Source organism: Meriones unguiculatus, chromosome 5 (assembly GCF_030254825.1).
Source record: "Meriones unguiculatus strain TT.TT164.6M chromosome 5, Bangor_MerUng_6.1, whole genome shotgun sequence".
Classification (NCBI taxonomy): Eukaryota; Metazoa; Chordata; class Mammalia; order Rodentia; family Muridae; genus Meriones; species Meriones unguiculatus.
The window spans coordinates 45,985,709-46,006,571 of NC_083353.1; the positions used below are offsets into that span (position 1 = coordinate 45,985,709).

At 40.0% G+C, this 20,863-nt stretch overlaps 1 long non-coding RNA gene and 1 pseudogene across 1 annotated transcript; one reads left to right on the forward strand and one right to left on the reverse strand.

Moving 5' to 3' along the window:
• The first annotated feature begins 2,846 nt into the window (after positions 1 to 2,846).
• On the forward strand, positions 2,847 to 8,795 carry LOC132654227 (uncharacterized). The gene is made up of 2 exons (XR_009591880.1): positions 2,847 to 3,021; positions 7,128 to 8,795. It is a non-coding gene; the product is annotated as an uncharacterized LOC132654227 (long non-coding RNA).
• A 1,398-nt stretch (positions 8,796 to 10,193) lies between these two features.
• Positions 10,194 to 11,140, reverse strand: LOC132653991 (vomeronasal type-1 receptor 54-like; annotated as a pseudogene).
• Between the last annotated feature and the right edge of the window lie 9,723 nt (positions 11,141 to 20,863).

Below are 20,863 nucleotides of genomic sequence, written 5' to 3' on the forward strand. Positions count from 1 at the left end.
GAGGGGGACCTCGCCTATCAGTGGATTTGAGGAGGTGCATCCATGAAGAAGGGGGAGGGAAGGTGGGATTAGGAGGGGAGGAGGGTGGAGTTCATGGGGGGATACAAAGTGAATAAAGTGTAATTAATAAAACTTAAAAAAAAAGAGTGTGTACTAAGAGTGTGTCTGAATTTCAGCCAGATCACACAGACCTAGGTCTTCGGATGTGATCTCTTGCCAGAGTAGCCATTTTGCTAGATTAAAATTAACCTTCAACTGGGTGACTTTTATGTGTGATTTATACTTAGTTTCACAGTTTAACTTCATAAGAAACACCATCTAGAAAGTCTTGGTGAAGAGTTTAAGTTAGCCTGGGTATTGTTAGCCTGAGTATAACTCCATTATAAAATAAAGAGCCATCTTGACTGGGAGCTGAATTCAGGTACCAGGAAATATCACAAAATGTGAGCCTGGCAGAAAACAAAGTTAACTCTCCCAGCACCATCTCTAGGAAATATCACAGAACAAACACTTCATAGAAAATAGAGACAATCTCCCTTGCAATCATCAATGGGAATCGGTTGAGAATCTGGTGGGAAAATTCTCCCCAATGTTTCAGATATAGATTAAATGAATAGCCATTGTGATCATATGTCTTAGGCAATTGTTCCTCAGAGAGGCATATACCTTAGGTAATTGTGATTCAGAAAAGGTCACTTCACCCATCTAACTTTTACCTAATCCTGTAACATCAAGGCATATGCCGTGTTTGCTGTCATAGAAACATGTGCTTCCCTGTTTGCTGTCATGAAAACTCCCTGATCAAAGACTTTCCCTAAAAACCCTTGCTCACTCAGGGTTCCAGGTCACACTTCTCTGCTGCTGCATCAGTGAGGCTCAGTTCCAAGTTTGATTGCTCTCATAATAAAGCTCTCTTGCTATTGTACCGAGTTGTCTCCTGGGGGCTCTGGGGATCCCCTGAACCTGGCATTACATTTGGGGTCTGGTCCAGGGTGCCTCAGGACCTCTAGGACTCCTGACCCAGAGAACTTAATCCCATGGGTAAATGTCTTTTGTGTTGTCTGTCTGCTTAAAGTGTTTGTTTCTGTTCATTGATCTGAAAAGCCTCAATGTGTTGTAGAGGCAGCCAAAAGTGGAGAAGAGAGACCTGTTGAGGTCCAGGGCGGCAGGGGTCAAAAAGACATTTTGGGCCTTGTAAGTTTCTGCCTCCCTGGAAGTCTTGGGATAGGGAAATGAGAGTGAGGATTGGTTTTCATAGACTTTCTGGCACTTCTGTGGCAGAGAAGTACAGGAAATGACAGGTTTTTGGTTTTATTTGTTTCTGTGTAGGATTAATTTTCTTTTTCTTGTTGTTGTGCCAGGAGTTACTTTTGTATTTTTGTGATTGATTGCTTGTGGTCTTGCATTTGCCTTTGAAGCCATAGCTCTTCTTGCTTTAGTGATTTTAGATATTAGCCCAGGTATAGATTGTGAGTTGTTGCCTTTAGTTTGGTTTTTGTCTGGGATGGCTGGTTCTTTTTTGTGTATGTGTGATTTACTATTTGTTGAAATTGCTCTCCTTACTTCTTTTGTGTTATCCTGAATTCTTTTTATGTAAAGACTGGCTGATGATATGGGACAGAATATTTCCAAACCCCTTGACTTGGTTCTGACACATTTTTAGAGAAGTTAAGACTAGAGCTCATGGTCTTACAGTTGATGTGAGGAGAGGAAAAATGATGACTTTTTGTAGCTCAATATGGCCCACCTTTAATGTGGGCTGGCCAGCAGAATGAACTTTCCACCCTTACCATCATCCTTGCAGTGGAAAATGGGGTTTTTCAGAAAACATGTGGGTACCCAGACCAATTGCCATATATTGTAGTCTGGAAAGACCTAATGATTCATCCACCTCCATGAATTAAGCCCTTTCTAACCCCCACTAACAATCCTCCTTCCACAGCCTCTCCAAAACCAGAGGCCACTGCCCTGGCTCCCTCATATCCCCTTTACTCTATTTTTCAGGATGAGACTCCCATGGAAATAATTTTCCAACCCCTCCTCCTCACATTCCTCAGACAGCTCCAGCCCTTTATCCAGGTTGGAACCACCATCTGTCCCAGCACCAAAAACCCAGAGCCTCTTGGCAGCCTCTCCCTCTGGGGAACCAGATAACTGGAGAACTCAGAATGCCAAGTTCTCTGACAATTCTAAGGATTTGATTGATCTCTTTGAAACTGTTCTTTTCACCCACCAGCCAACCTGGGATGATTTCAGCAGCTTTTAAAAGTTTTGTCTGCCATAGAGGAGTGCGGACATATTATTTCAGAAATCCAAAAAATGTCCCAGATACTACAGGAGTTGAAACCACACATGAAGGCCATATTGATGATTAGTTTCCTACAAGAGGCTCAATTGAGATTACAACACTGCTGCAGATAAGGAACATCTCCTAGTCTATTGTCAGGCCCTGTTGTCAGGTCTCAAGGCTGCCACAAGGCAGCCCGATAATTTGGCCAAGGTATATGATGTCAGACAGGGAATGGATGAAAATCCAGCTTCCTTCCTGGAAAGAAGTAATGACATCTTTCGCAGATATACACATGGAGATCCAGAAAAATCTGAACATACAGGCACGGTTGCTTTGGCTTTCATTAACCAGTCTGCTCCAGACATAAAAAGAAATTGCAGAAACAGGAAAGAATAGGACAGACGACATTGCAAGATTTAGTCCAGGTAGCTGAGAGAGTGTACAATAACAGGGACAGTTCTGAGAAAAAGCAGTTGAAGTCAGGAAAGACTTTGAACTGGGATCTGGCAAGTGTCCTATTGGCCAACAATGTTTCATACCGCAGAGAAAGAAAGCACCAACTTCAGTGGCTAGCCCAAGGCAAAGGACCTGAAGGACAATGCAAACCACCACTGTAAAAACCAGTGCACATAATGCAAGGAGGAAGGTCATTGGGTCAGATATTGCCACAAAAAGGGACCCAGGAATCAGAATAAGTTCCTGGCTCTGGAGGATCAGCATTTGTGTTGAAGGTAAGTCAGAATGTAGCTAAGTTTATTGGGGCAGATTGGAAATTGCATTGTGCATATAGGCCCCAAAGTTCAGGACAGGTAGAGAGGATGAACAGAACATTAAAAGAGACCTTAATGAAATTGACCTTGGAGACTGGCACTGACTGGGTGATGTTCCTCCCCTTTGCCCTTTACAGGGTTAGGAATTCCCCTTACCAGCTAAGTTTAACTCCCTTTGAGATTATATATGGATGCCAGCCCCTATAGTGCCCAGCCTTAAGACTGATGATACTGCTAAAGTAGATTAAAACAGATATTGATTATCTCCATGCCTGGTACCTGGTTGGAGTATGAGTCTCTGGAAAGACCCCTGTGTTCAAATTTTCTGGTTCTGTTGCTCTCCTTGTGGGGTTTCTGTCCTCTCCAGATCTTACTAATTCTCACTTCTTACATAAGATTCCATGCACTCTGTCCAACAGTTGGCCATAAGTGTCAGTGTTTCTTTTGATAGTCTGCAGGGCAGAGCCTTTCAGAGGCCCTCTGTGGCAGGTTCCTAGGTTGTTTACTGTTTTCTTCTTCTAGGAGATAACCTAGAACCCCTGCACAGATGTACCCCATGACAGTTTAGTGTCCAAGAGGGTTCCATAGTAATGGGAAGAGGCATTGACTCTGACATAATCTGTTTGGCCTCCTCTTTGAACACATCTCCCTGAGGGGGGAGTAGTCTTTCCAGGCCACAAAAGATGATAATGCAGCCACTCCTGTTGAGATCTGATAGACTAAGATCAGAAGAAAGGAGAGGAGGACCTCCCCTATCAGTGGACTTGGAGAGGAGCATTCGTGAAGAAAGGGGAGGGAGGGTTGGACTGGGAGGGGAGGTGGGAGGGACTTATGGGGGGATACAAAGTGAATAAAGTGTAATTAATAAAATAAAATTTTAAAAATGCTAAAAAAACAGGTTTTGAGAAATATTTAAGGCTTCTGTGCAAGCAGACAGCTCTTAAAGTGTCAACAGCAGCTTCTCAGGGAAGAAACCTGCAAGCCTCTATGGTCATAAAATAGTATTCAACCGGGAGCAAGATGTTCCTCCCTTGAAATTACAGCTAAAGGGAGTAAAAAATTAGTTTTATAACTTTGTGTGTTTGTTTTAAATATGTAAGTTTACTATATTCTATGTATATTTTGATGTCTGATTATTGATTATTAAATGTACTAAGACTTTACATAATGTTGGTCCTGTATTAAAAACCAGGTTTATACAAATAATAGTGTTTAAAACTACATTTATATAAAATATTAAAACTGCATCTCCGTGTGTTTGTATACAAGAACTTTTCTTACTGGCAGCCAACATCAAAATAATATACTTGGTATTGATTTTAAAAGTACTGAATAGTTTGCATTGATAAAATCTGGTTTTGACTTTTAAAATTATGGTTGTATTTTGTGACTTCATTTCTAAAAAGGATACCTTATTTTGATATTGCAAAAACGGATGTTAAAAAAAATATGTTCAAGGTTATGAAATATTTTAAAGTTTATCAGGTATTTTAGACAATGGCCGTGGGCATTCTAACAGAGAACTTGAAACAATTACTCAGTCATTTGGGGGAAGACAAAAGACTTTGGTATTTATTTTGTTAGTTTTACCAAATGAAACCAAGCCATATGATTTGAGCCAATTAAGAAAATTGCAGTTTTAATAATGTATTATGTCAAAATGATAAAATAATAAAAAGTTCTGATGAAAATTTTATATGGTCTGAAAATCAAGAAATATGTCGGTTGAATCAAAAAACAAAGCTGAGAAAAGTCTAACTTGAAGATACACAGAATGTTAGAGAAGATATAAACTGTATTTGCTTTGTGTTTTTTTGTTGGTGTTTGTTTTTGTTTTTACACCTGCAAGCATGATTTGAGAAAGAACTGTAAGATATGTTGCTCTTCATTTCAAAGGCTGGTGATTCTTCAATGAAATTGTTTTCTTATGCTCTTTCACCCAGGTTTATACAATGTAATATTCAAATCATTGTTAATTAGTATAAAAATGTATGCCTGGTTGCCAGTTCCTGTATAAATGATTTAATGCTGTTTCTTCCTGGCTGATAGGTTTGATATGGAGAGATTGTCCATCCCTGCTAAGGTTGCCAGTTGTGTTTAGTTCTCGACTTAGTGCTAAATGAAACTTGTGTCCTTTTTGCTTTTTTGCTGCTCAGTCTTAATGCAGTATGATGGCATGAGCAAGATTTGCTGCCCCTTCTATATATTATATCTGATCAAAAGTTTTGCTTTGATTCTAGTTCAGAAAGATTTTTGAAGTTATGCTATAAGAATCAGTTTTATCTAGTCTTCTGTTTATGTTTTTGAAGTTAAGCTTAGGATGGGTAATTATAAAGTTTGCCTATATAGAATTACTTGAGATGAATATGGTTCTAAAACATTTATTTGAAGAATATGCCAGAATTAGAGATTATGACATTCTATTTCATAGCATGCAATTTAAAATTGATAATTAAAAGAGAAGAGAAGAAGAATTCAGATATCCCAGCCCACAAGCTTGACAAGGATCTGATGAATATGGCATTTTAACATTTGTAAGCTTATTATGACAAAGAGTTCTAAAATCCTGGCAGTATCCTGACCTCCCCCAAGGTCTCCAAAAAGATTTGGGCACAATGCGACTCTGTATTATGGTATGTTAACCAAAGGACCAGACTGCCCCAACTGGCCCACTGCTAGGGCCCAGCCTAAACTGTGGACAAAATTGTGGACACCTGAAAAATCAATGTTTCATATTGCTAAGAGTGAGGTGAGGCCATTCTACCATCTCTCATTTTCTGGGCCTGGTTCCTGGACTGCCCTGCTCACAATGCCATGAGACCACAGGACCCAGGGACAACTGCCTAGAGTGATGGACTGACTAGCTGTCACTGTCATTTGGATTAGTACATGGATTGGTACATATTTATCCTTCTCAGGTCTCTGATTACATTGATGGCTAAGCTAAGCTAATGGTAGTCTTTGCAGCTAAAGACCAGATAGTTACATCCAGTATTAATTTCTTGGTTAATTTATTACTTAGTTAAAATTACCAGGTACTAGGCTTTCTATTTAAAAAAGGCAAGCAGGGTTGCCTGGCCTACAGGCTCCATCTTAATTATTTATGTCTTCTGATGAATGGCTGGATAGAAAGATAATGGAGTTTATGTAGGGTTTGAGGATATAGGAGTTTAGATTTTGAGAATCTAGAGAATGTTGTTTGTTCTGGAAAAATGTTTCAGTGTTCCTAAATGCAAGAAAGATTGGAAGGTGTAAGTAAGTGTTTTAATGTATATGAATGTGGAGTGTAATGATATGTGGCATATTAAAAATGGGAGGTATTTCAGATTTCTCGCCTCTCTCTGCTATTGCTGTGCCTATGTTGTTATAAGGTTTCAGAAGTCCAGAGTTTTGGCATTGACCAATAGAGTTCTGATAAGTTGATGAAACACTGATTGCTTATTAACCAGTCACAAGCTTGAGATTTTAATTACCTTTTGGTTGTCTTCTGGAGGTAGATTTAGAAGTGTATTTCATCATGCTGAACACGTCTATACAATGTGTATATCTGAGCTTTTACAATGATATTTTTAATATCTGCCATTTCTGAGGTAGACTTTAATATAGGATTTAAGAATACTTTAAATATGGTTCTTCTAGTTGCTTTGTTAAGGAAAGTCCAAGCATTCAGAGTTTAATACTAAAGCCATTAATGTATTTCTGCCTAACTTTCCAATGTAACATGGAGATGGGGACTAAAAGTAAATGCTAAGAAACTCTGACAAAAAATAGCCAAGCTCTCTGATGGCTGATTACCAACAACAGGGCCCACAGTTAAAATGTTAGAGTTTCAGACCATGGACACACTTAACTTGTTTATAAAGGTCACAAAACAAACAGCTAAGAAAAATTGACACTCATTCCATTGGATGCAGTTTTACCTGTTACACACAAAATGTTTCAGGAAATCAAAAGGTCATGAGACCTGAATCTGACATAGCTCAAACAGACCCCAGGTGAGCTTTTCCCTGGTCTTGGGATTCCTCATTTTTCCCATTTTTTACACAAATTTTAACTTCTGTTTCTAGTTTGAATTTGTCTCAGCAGATTTTCACCTGGTTGAGACTGCAAGCTGAGATCTGCACTTGCTGGAAGCTGACATGATTGCTCACTGCCTCCTTGGATGGATCACCTACCCAGACGTTTCTGAGGACTGCCCCACTGCGCAGCCTTTGGCTGGCATTTGAGTCTTCCTAGCCCCTGATGCCAACAGTGCTATTGTCATCATTAAAGCAGTTTCAGAAGAAGAGACCACCGGCCCCAAATCCCACCAACAGGCTGAAATGCTAGGTCAAAGGGGACTCCTTGACATTAGCTATTATCTTGGGGACAGGTTTTGCTGGAGCATAAATTAGTGTTCCAATACTTGATGTACAAAGCGAGAATTATAACAGCTCAAAAGCAGAATCTTTTGCTATTGGTCATTTTTGGATTATGCTTACTTAATAAGTTGTTAGGATATATTAGGCAAAGACTGGAGACTATACAGTTGATGATAATTGGAACCCAGTACTGCCAGCTTGGAGATGACCTTGAACTCTAAGAGCCCATATTGGCCTCTTCAGGTACATGGAAAAGGAAAAATAAAGAGTTTAAGTTAGCCTGGGCATAGGTAGCCTGAGTATAACTCCATTTTTAAAATAAAGAGCCATCTTGACTGGGAGCTGAATTCAGGTACCAGGTAATATCACAAAATGTGCACCTGGCAGAAAACAAAGTTAACTCTCCTAGCAACAGCTTTCAGGAAATATCACAGAATAAATACTTCATAGAAAATAGAGACAATCTCCCTGGCAATAATCAATGAAAATTGGTTGAGAATCATGTGGGAAAATTCTCCCCATGTTTCAGATATAGATTAAAAGAATAGCCATTGTGATCATAAGTCTTAGGCAATTGTGCCTAAGCCAAGCATATGCCTTAGGCAATTGTGATTCAGAGGTCTCCTCAGCCCTCTAACTTTTACCTAATCCTGTAATGTCAAGGCATAGGACCCCATTTGCTGTCATAGAAACATGTGCCCCCCTCTTTGTTGTCATGGAAACACCCTGATCACAGACTTTCCCTTTAAAAACCCTGCTCACTCAGGGCTCAAGGTTCCACTTCTCTACTACTGCATCAGTGAGACTTGCTTCCCGAGTTTGAGTATTCTCTTAATAAAGCTCTCTTGCTATTGCATTGTTTTGTCTCTGAGGTTCCCATGAACTTGGCATTGCAATAGCACTGAAGCTGAGAGGAGGCTGAGAGCTTTTTAAAATTAAATTCTGTTGCTGGAGCTGAGAGGAGGCTGAGAGCTTTTTAAAATTAAATTCTGTTGCTTTTGGGGAAGGTTATAATATAGCCCAGGCTGGCCTTACTTCACTGTAGCCAAGGCTGGCAGGCCTGAAGATTGCTCAAAGGCTGAACACAGGCTGGGATGCAACCTGGATCTCAAAGGTGTGAGGGGCCACCTGGGAATGAGAAACAACTGTGATTATTTGAATTGAAGCCAGGTGCAGAGAGCTCTTGAAGGGCGGGGTGAACTGTTCTGAGAAGCAACCAGCTGTAAACTATCTACAACCATCTGTAAACTATAGAGCAGAGTGATCTGATTTTCAGGTATAAAAACCCTGTGCTCTGCATGTTCAGGGTCATCTCCTGTCTTTGGAAAGGCAACCCTATCTCGACAGCAATAAAACCTCTTGCTTTGGCATTGAGCTGTGGTTTGTGAGAGTTCCTGGGAAGGGCGAAATACTGAGCTCCTGAACAGTGAGACTCCAGGTCTTACAGATGAACTCCTCTGCTTTCTCTGAGGACCTGAGATTAAGATGAGGACTATGGGGATTGGGAAAGGTGGAGGGAGGGACCCACATGGAGGATAAAAATTAAATAAAGTATAATGAATAAAGAATTTTTAAAAAGATGAGGACTATGAGAAAACCCTCATTGTTCAAGAAAATCTGTCATGTTTTAAAACTTGAAAAATCATATTTTGACAATTTTGTTTTCATTTTTAAAATTGTATTTTACTTTAGTAGTTTTATTTATTTTTATTTTGTGTGCATGAATGCAAGCCTGGTGCCTGCAGGACCAGAAACCATGAGATCCTCTTGAACTGGAGTTACTAACAGTTGTGAGCTTTCATATAGAGGCTGGGAATTGAACTTTGGTCCTCTGCAAGGGCAGCCAGTGGTCGGTCTTAACTCCTGAACCATCTCTCCATCCCCATTGTTCACTTTATTATTTCAGGGAAAATATACTTCACTGCTTGGTTAAGGTAACTGAACACATTGTTATTTTGGTAAAGCACACACAACACAAGAATTTCCCATCCTCAGCATACTGCTTGGCTTTGATTACATTTTTGCAATTTGCCTCCACCCAGCAAGATGCCCATGGCCTTCCCTCCTGAGCTGAGGATGGGACTCTGCTTTTGTTTCCACTCCTAGAAAGTTTCCAAGCTCTTCCTGCTCCCAGTAGTCCACACAGAATTCGTTCTGCCTAGACTCTCATTGCAGCCAGTACAGTGGCTTCATGCCAATCTGTGTGGGACCATGTGCAGAATCTCCTTCTCTTTTAAAGCTGGAGTAACACTCCAGTGCAGAGAAGCTGAACTCTGTTTATCCATCATCAGGGCTGTGTTTTATACATAGATTTTATGTCTGTCTTTGTCTCTGTCTCTCTGTGTCTCTGTCTCTCACTCGGAGTGTGTGTGTGTGTGTGTGTGTATGCTAAGTGATTTGAATATTTCTGGATACTTGATAATTATAATAATAACTATTTACAAACCTCGCTTGGCAAAACAGAGATAGCTGAGGGATTTGAATAAATGAAGACTATCATGAGCTGTCACGTATTATAAATTGATGTGGATAATCCAGACCCTAACAAGACAGTCACTTTATGTCTCCCCAAAAGACACACTTAGAAGTACAAAAGACTTATGTATCTGGCATGTGGTTTGTCTTTTATGTGTAGCATCCACACATCTCATAAGAAATAGGTTTAACAACAACAAAAAGACAACTCTATAATTTCATTTAACCTGAAGCTCATGTAAACTACATTACAATTCATTGCTCTAATGCCACTGTACCGGCTCATCTTAAGGAATCTTACCTATACCCAAGTGATATGATGTTTACCATCCTTCCATACATGGATCTAAAAATGTTAATTATGTGTTTTTCAGTACTGAGAACCAAAAAATGGCTGAATGTGGCATAGTCATGGACTGTGAGAATATGGACACAAAATAAAATCAGATCATCATCTATACTTCTTAGGTAGGAGATGACGCTGTCCAAGGTGTACATCACCATAAAGAAACTCATGAGGCAAAGGATGGTCTGTGTGGCTCTTTGTTCTGCAGATGGTCTGAGGGAAAGGCTGGCACTGTGGAGAAGCTGGGACTGGTTCTTATGTCTTATAGGAAAGTCACCATGTACCCACTGGAGAGGCTCATAAAACCTACAAAGATGACATCCATGGAGGTCAACAATATAAAAAATGTGTGATGGACAGAGTAGCTCATGGGCACAATACAGCAAGACTGACTGAGGTACATAAAGCCAGGTGAGGTCAGATTAGGCGTCGAAGTTATATATGTTATAAGGGGACTGCTAATGGATGAATAAAAGATACTCAGGAAAAGAAGGCAACCTAGCATGTGGTGTGGAGATTTACATTTGAATTTTGCTAGACAGGAACTTGTAGAACTGAGGGTGATGGCCTGGAGGATGCTGAGCAGGCTAGTGGCACAAAGAGAGAGGCTCCTAAAAGACCTGTACAAGAACATAACAAATTTGCATGTGGAGTCACTCCATCTCTTCCCTGGCATAAAAATGTCTGAAGCTACTAAACTCACGACTAGCAGCATCAGTATGTGGATTAGGGCCAAGAGACTGATGGGCAGATCAGCGAGTCTGGGCCTCTGCCCACGAATAAACATGAGGATGTGGAAGAGAAGAAGGAAGCTGTTGCCTGAGAGCCCAATCCCAGCTCCACCATAAATGGTGTTTCTTACCTTGGTGTTACCTGACTGTTTGTTGATTTTGTTCATTTTAAGGCTGAAAGAAGCAGGTAACAACTGTGAGGGGAGAACAGCAAGAAGATTCCTTATCACCAATCTAGCCTTGCTCATCAGCTGCAGACAATGGCAGCTCCACTCTCCTTAGAAAGATGTTTATTTCACAGCTCTGCCTTACACCGCTTAACACTGCCTTCATCTCAAAGTGCCCAGAAGGGATGCCCACTCTCTCCATTGTTCCGACACTTATGTGCCCCATCCAGATAGAAGCTTTCTCCCACATTACAATTGTCATGTGTCAAGAAAATATTTCTTTTCCTACTGTTTCCTATTTGAGGTTTCCTGAGGCAAAAGTGATGTCTTACTTGTCTTTCTTCTGCATCATGTTGATTGCCAGACACAGAGCAGCTCTGCAGGTTTTGGTGAAGTTCCATGAGGATTGTAAGAAAGTAGAAATAAGATCCTCAGATGAAGCTGTGTCCTTGTCTTAAACAGGCCCAGAGTCATTTTATTCCAGTTTCTTTGTTATGCTCATTTACTTCAGACCTTGTGCTCTTCATGTGGATCTGCAGGGAGCATTAGGAGTGGAAACTCTGAATCCAGACTTCTTTACATCATACTCACTCCTGCCATATTCTGTGTGTGACCCTGAGCAGTCTGGGGCTGAGCTACAGGGTTAGAACATATAACATCTGTGTGACTGTGTCAGGGAGATGTGTAAGGAGATGAAGTCTACATACCAAGCATGGTGTTCCCTGCATAGGGCGAACTCTTTGGAAGTGTAGGCTGCTGGATTTATTCTCATGAAGGTTCCTTATGTTTGTGCCTTGGGATAGTTAATACAGTTTTAAAAACAACTGTTTGGTTTCTCCCAGCCCCAAACAGAGAAGAGTAAGTATGAACACAATAGACTACTCAAGCAATCCTTTCCAGAGCATCCTGGTAGCATTTTAGGCCTTCTCTGTGAATCTCACATTGTAACTGCATCTGAAATATGTTCTGATGTCACAGCAGAACAAAAGCCTACATGAGAAGTGTTCAGTTACCAGAAGCTGCCAGGAATGTGGTCTAAGTTTTGTCTCTTTCCACATTTGAAAGCAAACAATTTTTAAGAATTATAATTACAATAGATTGAGGGTCCTTCCCATTATAAGGTTTTAATGAAGGAAGAATTATCCAACTCATCCTAAATGATGGGCTGCACAGGTGTGTAGGATTTCATACCTCCTTGAGGAAGCAGTGATGCTTCTCAGACTCAGGTGACCAAAGCCTCAGATATACGTCAGAAGATTTGATGAAGGTTCTTCTTGAAAGTTCTTTCTCATGCAATGCAAGTATTTAATTTAATGCAAGGATCATAATCCTAAGTTATGCAATAATATAAAAATGAAGTCAAATAGTAAAGAAATAATTATCATTTGAATATCCAGGGTGTAAGATGGTTTAATTTTATATGTAATGTGAGATATGAGGGGAAAGCAAAAGTGCCTGAGTTACCAAACCTGATGCACCAGGTAAGTAAGTGCTCAGAGCAGGAGAAATGAGGGAGCCTCAGTGTTGAGAAGTGCTGGCCTCCAGTCATGATGAGTTACATTCTAGAAGGGAAGAACCAATTCCAAAGAGTGGTCCTCTGACCCCGAGATGTGTCCTGTGACATACACACCCTACCCCATCCCACAAAATACATAAGATGAAAAGTAACTTTAAAAAATCAGAGCTAAGGTGGATGGCCAGTTAAAGACTGTAAACATAGGGTGCTTGGTGTGGAGAGAACCTGCTGCTTTGACAGAGGCCCCAGGTACAGTTCTCACCTCTCCCATGGCAGCTCAAAACCATCTGCAACTCTAGGTCCAGGGGTTCCAAAAACTCCTGAGGTCCTCAGGCAGCAGGCATGCATGCAATACAAATATATAGACACAGCAAAATCAAACAAAACAAACACCCAAAAAGTGTAACACACAAAACAAAATAACCTAAAAAATTTAAATTGAGATTTTCTAAAATAGAATGGCAAAGAGCCATTAGGAAAGGTGAAACTTCTACAAGATTAATATGCTGAGTTCTATGTACCAGCAGAGCTGTAAATACATTTTACTGAGTGATTCCCATTGCATTACCATGCTCTTTATATAATAGATCCGTTTGATTACCCAATGTCAATTTCAGCAGATGTCAGAAACAAAACAGAATAGGCAGAAAGAGGAAGAGAAAAAGGAGAAGCCAACTTTCTGGAGTTTTAGGAAACATCCTAAGAGGAAAACTCTTCTTGTTGCCCATGCAGAACACAGTCCCCTGTGCTCTCAGGCTTTTCACTTTTCTACCTCTCAAGCTCTTGGGATTTGGATCCTGGCTCTTTAGGCAACAGCAGGAGAAACTGCCATGTATCCACTGTGTATAAAATATCTAGCATTCCAGTGCCTCCTCAAGGATGTCCTCTCAGAGCACGTGTTTTACTGTATAGTGCACCACGAGCCAAGAGCATTTGCGTGAAATTCCTGAAACTGAGTCAGGCGAAGTTCTCTACTAGATAGTGATATTCAAGGAGATTTCCTTCCATCAATTTTTATAATAGGTACACAAATTAAATCACTCAAATATTCTACATATAAGGATAATTCATGTAGTTCTTAACTGTGAGTTGCTTAATTAAAACAAAATGTAAATATGAAACAACGATGTTTCCAAAGAAAAAATTAACTAATTTTAGGAGTTGCAGGAAATATCCTAAGAGGAAAAGTATTCTTGTTGTCCGTGCAGAGCACAGTCCCCTGTGCTGAGGGCTGTCAGAGCTCAGTGTCTCCTCTGCACATGCTGAAAACTTCCCACAGCCCAGTAGCCCAGTGCTCCTCCTCCCACAGACTGCCTGGGTCCCTACCACCTTCTGATTCTGCCCTTGGGTGCAGAGCACTTACCCAGATGGACATAGCAGGGGAGGACTGTGCGCCTGAGGAGATCCTGCACAGCTTAGGCTGAGGGAGAATTTAATGCATCTCTACAGCCTGCAATTTTGCTGCTTGTGGAAGGTGACAGGTTCCTGCTGGGGAGCATGGAAATGTGGCTTCCCAGGGAGGGATCTTCCCTGCCTGTTGATCTCACTCACTCTGTCCTGGATAACAGCCATCTGGGGAGGGCTGAGCACACACTTTGAGTCCCCTTGCCAGACCTGAGAAAGGAATCAGAAAGTTTATGACAACCCTAAGTTGTTGCTGTTATTTTAATTGTACCGTCTAACAATGTTTATTATTGGCCCTATAATTATCACGGCAGTACACCTAACCTGCTATTACAATCAATAAAAGACACAGACACCTGATAGATTTCATAACAGTCCTATTTACCGGGGACAGGGCAGATATTAACCCTCTAAACTACCTTTACCTCCCAGCCCCAGCCCAGGCTGCCTCCCATCCACAATCCATAATGACTTGCTCATTCTTCATCAGGCAGCTTCCTCCATCCATGCCCGCCATGTGCTTCTTTTCACACTCACCCATGGTGGCTCTCTGCTTCCTTATTCTCTTCTTCTTCCTCTCTCTCCTCTCCTTCCCATGGTCTTCCTGTCCTTACAACCCTAGAACCTTAGCCATGACCCCTGCCCATGTGTGTCGGCATTTTATTGTTTAAACAAGAACAATTCCTTAGGCAATTTTAAACAAGGACTGTTGTAGATGAGCACGTGCTCTCATCTGTGCAGTAACAAGATCTTGGGAGTCAACAATTAGCATCACAGTACACAGCTCCAGACCAACCCCCAACACTAACTTTTCTCACATTGCTTCTTAGACTTATTTCAATATTTCAAACAGTTTTTATTCACTGTGATGCTTCTATTCTGGGTTGAGGACTCCTGGGCCTCCCATGACTTCCCATGGTTCTGAGTGTGCTTTCCCTACACTCTGTGAAATGCAACCAACCCTTTTCCTGAGACACCCCTCTCCCGTGGAGCATGTTATTTCCATTTAGTGTTGATTCTGTTTCCTGGTTTCCAAAATCTGAATTCAAGATGTTAGTAAATTTTAAACGTAAATAAAAAAGAAATTAAATGAAAACCAGAGAAGTAGAGGCAAAACTCAAAGCTGAGGTGGTCACAGGCAGGTGGAACATAGCTGAGGCTGAGGCCATGTCTGACTGGACCCCAGTCTCTGAGGAATGGAGACCTCATTTTCATTGAAGACTTCAGGAAGAGGCTGTGCTTTGCCTGAGTGCAACTATATGCTCTGTGTTTCAGTCTCCCCAGCAGACATGGTGCACACACCTGCACCCAGGACTGAGAAGAGGAGGAAGGAGCATACTGAGTTCAAGAGCAGCCTGGGTAACTCAGAGCCCTTGTCAAGAAGGGCAGACATTTTATGGAGACTCTCATATAGCCAGGTACTAGAAAAAAAATACCAATGCACCCAAAACAACTCCCCACTTTCCCTGTCAGGTTCAATGTATCTAGTTTTATGTTGAGGTCTTGATCCACTTGGATATGAATTTTATGTAGGCTGATTAAATGGGTCTATTTGCCAGTAAGAGCAGCACAATTTGTTGAAGAAGCCTTTTCCCTCATTGTACATGTTCGGCTTCTTTGTAAAAATCAGGTGTCCATAGGTGTGTGGATTTACATCTGGGTCTCTGATTCAATTCCTTTGATCATCCTGTCTTTATTTTTTTTAATGTCAATACTATGTGGTTTTTATTACTATAGCTCTGTAATAGAGCTTGAAGTCAGGAAATCAGGGATAGTGATGATGCCAGAAGGTTTTTGTTTATTTGTTTTCTAAAATATTGTTTTAGGTATCCTTGCTTTTTTTAAATTTTTTATTTGACTTTTATTAATTATACTTTATTCATTTCGAATCCCCCCATAAGCCCCTCCCTCCTCCCCTCCCAGTCCCATCCTCACTCCCCTTTCTGCATGCATGCCCCTCCCCAAGTCCACTGATAGGGGAGGTCCTCCTCTCCTTCTTTCTGATCTTAGTATATCATTTCTCATCAGAAGTGGCAGCATTGTCAGTGTTCTAGGTTATCTCCATGAGTAGTCCTTGGTTGGAGTATGAGTCTCTGGGAAGTTCCCTGTTTTCAAATTTTCTTGTTCTGTTGCTCTCCTTGTGGAGTTCCTGTCCTCTCAAGCTCTTGCTATTTCCCACTTCTTACATAAAATTCCATTCACTCTGCCTGTCAGTTGGCCATCAGGCTCAGCATCTGCTTTCACACTCTGGATGGCAGAGGCTTTCAGAGGCCCTCTGTGGCAGGTTCCGAGGTTGTTTCCTGTTTTCTTCTTCTGGTTTTCAGAGGTCCTCTGTCACAGGTTCCTAAGTTGTTCCCTGTTTTCTTTTTCTTCTGATGTCCATCCTCTTTGCCTTTCAGGATGGGGATTGAACATTTTAGTTAGGGTCCTCTCTTTTGCTTAGTATGTTTAGATGTACTGATTTTAGTGGGTTTATTCTATGTTGTATGTGTATTTGAGTAAGTATATACCGTGTGTGTCTTTTTGGTTCTGGGACAACTCACTCAGGATGATCCTTTCCAGGTCCCACCATTTACCTGCAAATTTCATGATTTCCTTTTTTTTTTTTTTTTTTTTTTTTTTTTTTGCTGAGTAATAGTCCATTGCATAGATGTACCACAGTTTCTGCATCCATTCTTCAGTTGAGGGGCATCTGGGCTGTTTCCAGCTTCTGGCTATAACAAATAAAGCTGCTACAAACATGGTTGAGCAAAAGTCCTTTTTGTGTACTTGAGCCTCTTTTGGGTATATACCTAGGAGTGGTATGGCTGGATCTTTCGAAGCGCTATTCCTAGTATCTTCTGGAGGTATCTCCATCCCTGATCTCAAGCTGTACTATAGAGCAACAGTTATAAAAACTGCATGGTATTGCATAGAAACAGAATGGTGGATCAATGGAACTGAATAGAAGACCCAGAAATAAACCCACACACTTATGAACACCTGATTTTTAACAAGGATTCCAAAACCATACAATGGAAAAAAGATAGCATCTTCAACAATTGGTGCTGGTCCAACTGGATGTCTACATGTAGAAAAATGCAAATAGATCCATACTTATCACCATGCACAAAACTGAAGTCCAAGTGGATCAAAGACCTCAACATAAAACCAGACACATTAAATTGGCTAGAAAAAAAGTGGGGAAGATTCTAGAACTCATTGGTACAGGAGAAAACTTCCTGAACAGAACACCAATAGCACAGGCTCTAAGAGCAACAATCAATAAATGGGACCTCATGAAACTGAAAAGCTTCTGTAAAGCAAAGGACACAGTCATCAAAACAAAGCGACTGCTTACAGATTGGGAAAGAATCATCACCAACCCTTTATCTGACAGAGGACTCATATCCAGTATACATAAAGAACTAAAGAAGCTGAAAAGCAGCAAACCAAGTAATCCACTTAAGAAATGGGGAACAGAGCTAAACAGAGAATTCTCTGTAGAGGAATACCGAATGGCAGAGAAGCACTTAAAGAAATGTTCAACCTCATTAGCCATTAGGGAAATGAAAATCAAAACAACCCTGAATGGCCAAAATGATCAAAAACTCAAATGACAACACATGCTGGAGAGGTTGTGGAGAAAGGGGAACCTACTGCTGGTGGGAATGTAAGCTTTTTTTTGTTTTTCAATTTTAAGTTGAGTATATTTTCTTTCCAGGTCTGTAAAGTATTGTGTTGGAATTTTGGTGGAGAATTGCATTGAATCTGTAGATTGTCTTTGGTAAGATGGCCAATTTTACTATGTTGATTCTACTGACCAATTAATATGGAAGATCTTTCCATCTTTTGATATCTTCTTTAATTTTTTTCAAAGACTTTAAGTTATTGTCATTCAGCTCTTACTTGCTTAGTTAGATTTACTCTAAAATATTGCATATTATTTGTGGCTATTGTGAAGAATGATGTTTCCCTGATTTCTTTCTCAGCTCACTTGTCATTTGTATAAAGAAGGGCTACTGATTTTTTTTTCTTGAGTTAATTTTGTATCCAGCCACCTTACTGAAGGTGTTTATCAGCTGTAGAAGTTCCCTTGTAGAATATTTGGGGTAGCTTATGTATAGTATCATATCATCTACAAATAATGATATTTTGACTGCTTCCTTTCCTATTTGTATCCCCTTGATCTCTTTTAGTTGTCTTACTGCTCTAGCTAGAACATCAAGTACTATATTGAATGGATATGAAGAAAGTGGACAGCCTTGTATTGTTCCAGATTTTTGAGGAACTGCTGTGAGTTTTTATTTAATTTGATGTTGGCTATCAGCTTGCTATATATTGCTGTTTTTATGTTGAAGTATGTAACTGTATTCCTGATCTCGTCAAGATTTTTATCATGAGGGGGTGTTGAATTTCCTCAAAGGCTTTTTCAGCATCCAATAAAATGATCATATGGTTTTTCTTCTTTCAGTTCGTTTATGTGTTGGGTTACATTGACTGATTTTTGTATTTTAAACCATTTATGCATCCCTTGGATGATCCCTGGTATGATGGTCATGGTAGATGACCTTTTTAATGTGTTATTGGATTTGGTTTGCAAATATTTTACTGAGTATTTTTGAATCAATGATCATAAGGGAAATTGGTCTGTAATTTTCTTTTTTGTTGTTGTTGAGTTGGCCTGGTTCGGATGTCAGGGTGATTATGGCCTCACAAAATAAATCTGACATGTTCCTCCCATTTCTATTTTATGGAATAATTTGAGGACTATTGCTATTAGCTCTTCTTTGAAAATCCAGAAAATTCTGTGCTAAAAACCATCGGACCCTGGGCTTTTTTTTTTTTTTCCCCTTTGGTTGGGAGACGTTTAATGACATCTTCTATTTCCCTAGAAGCTAGAATTCTATTTAAGTTTTTTATCTGATTCATCTTTGGTAAGTGGTATCTATTAAGATACCTGTCCATTTCTTTCAGATTTTCCATATTTGTAGAGTAGCGGTTTTTGAAGTATGACCTAATGATTCTTTGGATTTCCTTGGTATCAGTTGTTATATCATCCTTTTTATTTTTTGTTTGGTTAATTTGGATAGTTTGTCTCTGCCTTTTAGTTAGTTTGGACAAGGGGTTGTCTATCTTGTTTATATTCTCTAATAACAAATTCTTTGTTTCACTGATTTTTTTTTTGTATTGGTCTTTTTGTTTCTATTTTATTGATTTCAGTCCTGAGTTGCATTTTCTTTGCTCTACTCCTCTTGGATGAATTTACTTCCTTTTTGTTCTAGAGCTTACAGGGATGCTACTAAGTTGCTAGTATGGAGACTGAACATTCCTCTTACTACCATTTTTATTGTGTTTCATAAGTTCAGGTATGCTGTGCATTCATTTTCCTTGAATTCTAGGAAGTCTTTAACCTCTTTATTTCTGCCTTGACCCAGTGGTCACTTAGAGGATAGTTATTCAGTTTCCATGATTTTGTGGGCTTTTGTTGTTAAAATATAGCTTTAATCTGTGAGAGTATGATAGGCTACAGGTGGTTATTTTAATTTTCTTGTACCTGTTGAGACTCACTTTGTGACTGAGTATTTTGGAGAAAGATCTGTGAGATCCTGAGAAGAGGGTATATTCTTTTCTGGTTGGGTGAAACATTCTCTAGACTTCTGTTTGGTCGACTTGACTCACAATGGCTGTTAGCTCCATTATTTCTCTGCTTAGTTTTTGTCCGGGATGACCTATCTATTGATGAGAGTAGTGTATTGAAGTCCCCTGCTTTTACTGTATGAGGTTCAATGTGTGGTTAAAACTTTAGTAATGTTCCTTTTACAAATGGGGGTGCCCTTCATTTTGAGGCATAGATGTTCAGAATTAACATTTTTGGGGGTTGGATTTTCCTTTTGATGAATATGAACAGTCCTTTCCCATCTCTTTTGATTAATTTTAATTAGAAGTCTTTTTGTTTTTAAGATATTAGAATGGCAACCTCAGAGTGCTTCTTGGGTCCATTTGCTTGAAAAAAAAGTTTTCCTACCCTTTAACAATGGGTAACAATGGGTAACAATGGGTGGTTTGTCTATGCTCAACTGACACAGAAAACAACCAGAGATGGGACAACCAGGCTGAAGCCAAGAAGCAGTTCATTGTATGGGAACTATAGGCCCAGGGGACATCAGTCCAAAAGTTGAATCCCAAATTAACTTAAACAAGGCTTTTCATGCCCCCCTGTGTTGCCATGTCCCCTTGCATAGTAATCTAGATGACATATGTTTGATTGGCTTATTAAACTTCCTTATTACAGTCTGATAAACTGATTGTAATAAGTATAAGTAATGAGTATAATGAGTATAAATGTTTCCCCAAGCAACAGACTTTATCCCAATCTATTTATAGCAGAGGTGAAAGGAGGAAAAATTTGGTTTTAGAAGAAATGTAGTGTAGAGTGTTGAACCTTCAGGGAGCTGGCCAGTGGTGCTGGTCTTTCCTGTTTTCCAGGGCACCATACCTCAGTGACCAGTGCTGGAATTAACTGCCTTGCACCGTAAGACTGAACGAGGTCCTGTGCTGTACAGAGGCTGTGTTTGGGTCAAAAGTTCTGATAACTCTGAGAATTTTAAATCCAGTTGTTGTTCGCATTGCTGTATACATCACATGTGCTTCTTGCACAGAATTCTGTTCTGAAAGTTCTGTGTACAATTCCTTTCTTTCTGGAGTATAGAACTATTTATGGCAAGAAATGCCTCCTCATTTAATTTGTCAAAATAGCTATACCACAGGAAATTAAAATATTGAAATGTGTTAGACATGGTTACATCCTTCAAAACAGTGTG